Below are 2,500 nucleotides of genomic sequence, written 5' to 3'. Positions count from 1 at the left end.
CATTATTGCGGACTCTAGCTGGAGTCTCCACTGTTCATATTCTAGACCGCTGACTCCAGGTTCTTCGAAACACGCATTGCCTGGATCAACGGGATCGCACCCTCCCTCTGTCACCTGAGTGGGCTCTTGGGAACTTGTTTCCTCACCAATCAGCCTCAGCTTTTTACGCTGGTATCTGATTTGTTCGATCGTCTTGCTGGTGAGGATCTCACTGATCATTTTGTTGGGGAATTTGTGGTCTTTATATATCTCCCAAAGTTCCCTCAACTGAGCCAACTCCTCCGCCGTCCATTTTTTCTCAGGGGGGTCCGTTCCCCTCCTTTTGACATTTCTTACGGCAGGGTGCGCATGCCGCTCGTGGGTAGATAGCCCTCTAAGCGTCCCAAAGCTCATGGGGCAGGTTTCGCATCTATATGAACCACTGGGTCCTTGACTTGTTCCTCTACAATGAGGCAGGTGGCATCTGGCCCCATGAAGCTTCGGAAAGCCTTTCCCACAGTCTCTGCATCTCCATTGGATGCGGGCTGTCACATGATGTTGCTCCAGGTGCCGCCCTAAGTCTGACAATGACAAAAAGAAAAGGTCGATTTCCCTTTTCTGGCAGACAGGGCAGGCAACCTGGTCACCCACGATCGGTACCATGATGTCAATCGTGTCCGGGGATGAAGCCAAATCGTCAACAGAGGTCCCCTCCAGAGCGGAAGAATCCGCCGCGACGTCTCCGGGACCGAGAGATGCCGCGTCCGAGGCGCTTTCTATGTCTTTATTTACCATGATATTTTATTCTATTATTTTCCTCAATCATGCCCAATCGTTAACCTTATTACTGCCAAGTCGTGCCATAGCTAATCAAGGAACGAGTTCCTTTCAGGGAGATAATTCCATACTTCACGGTGAAATTCATCGTTAGATCGGCAAGCCGATTTTTTGGTTTCGTCTCTCGCTCCTTCATCGCCGCACTCCATTTGGCCATACTCGGTGTCCGGGGGGATGCGCCCCGCGCTGACACAAATGAGTATGTTACCGGCGGTACCACGAGGAGGTAGGAGTGCGACTTGAGCAAACGGGGCCGAAGCCCCGCCTGCCCCCAAGCAACTATGACTCTTCCATCGTTGGAGACAAGCCGTTTTCCAACGTCCCGCCACCCAACGAGCAAGATCGCTTCGCTCAACCAGCAACCCTCGCGCGGCTCTTCCAGCACACACGTAGGCAAGCCATGCCACCTTCCAGCTCATCCGCCTAAGTCCCAGCGGCGTATCGTTTTTGGGCGAACGCGGCTAAGGGCCAGCGGCATATTACTTTCTGGCGCGCACAGCCAAGTCCCAGCGGCGTATTGCTTTTCGAGCACGCGCGGCAAAGTGCCAGCGGCGTATTGCTTTCTTTTATAACGTCACTAGTCAGATGACGAGGCTGCTGTTCACCTTTTCCGTTTCGTGTAGCACGAATTCGGCTTAAAAAAAAAATATGGCGATGCGCCGCCAAGACCGGCCGCACCTCGCTATATAGCAAGCGCAACCAAGTCCAAGCGACACACCGCCCTTGTAACGTCACTAATCTAATGACGAGGCCTGTGGAAACCTTAAGAGAGTCATAGTTACTCCCGCCGTTTACCCGCGCTTTTTTGAATTTCTTCACGTTGACATTCAGAGCACTGGGCAGAAATCACATTGCGTCAACACCCTTGGGGGCCATCGCAATGCTTTGTTTTAATTAGACAGTCGGATTCCCCTAGTCCGTGCCAGTTCTGAGCTGAGCGTTGAATGGCGGCCGAAGAGAACGACCGCGACGGTATAACCGCCACGGAAGCCTCGCAGCAAGGAAGATCCGCGGGAGGCCAAGGCACGGGACCGAGCTCGGATCCGGGGTGCGCGACGATATCCACTCCCGAGAGAGATAGATACGCCGCGTCCCGTTCAGCTCGCCCAGGCCCGGCACGTCAGCCAAACCCGCTTCCCGACCAAGCCCGACACGCCCCGCTCCTCAGAGCCAATCCGTATTCCGAAGTTACGGATCCAATTTGCCGACTTCCCTTACCTACATTAATCTATCGACTAGATGCTCTTTACCTTGGAGACCTGCTGCGGATATGGGTACGAACCGGCGCGACACCTCCACGTGGCCCTCTCCTGGATTTTCAAGGTCCGAGGGGAAGATCCGGACACCGCCGCAACTGCGGTGCTCTTCGCGTTCCAAACCCTATCTCCCTGCTAGAGGTTTCCAGGGAACTCGAACGCTTATACACAAAAGAAAACTCTTCCCGGATCTCCCGACGGCGTCTCCAGGTCATTTTGGGTTACCCCGACGAACACTCTTACGAGGGCCCGAATGGTATGCGGTTCCGCTGCCGGGTTCCGGAATAGGAACCGGATTCCCTTTCGCCCAATGGGTGTGTATCTTTCGCTCATATATTATTATATATGTTTCGCTCAATTTGTTGTTGCGATTTTTGTGTATGATCTTAGGACACCTCATCTGCATAGGATTTCTCTTAGGGCTTAGG

General features: G+C 53.5%; 1 pseudogene; it reads right to left on the bottom strand.

The window, feature by feature from the left end:
* LOC143304770 (large subunit ribosomal RNA) overlaps positions 1-2,500 on the bottom strand; it is an 8,474-nt pseudogene that overhangs the window by 4,062 nt on the left and 1,912 nt on the right.

The sequence above is a fragment of the Bombus vancouverensis genome, unplaced genomic scaffold, assembly GCF_051014615.1.
Source record: "Bombus vancouverensis nearcticus unplaced genomic scaffold, iyBomVanc1_principal scaffold0054, whole genome shotgun sequence".
NCBI lineage: Eukaryota > Metazoa > Arthropoda > Insecta > Hymenoptera > Apidae > Bombus > Bombus vancouverensis.
This window is presented reverse-complemented; position numbering and strand designations above follow the sequence as displayed.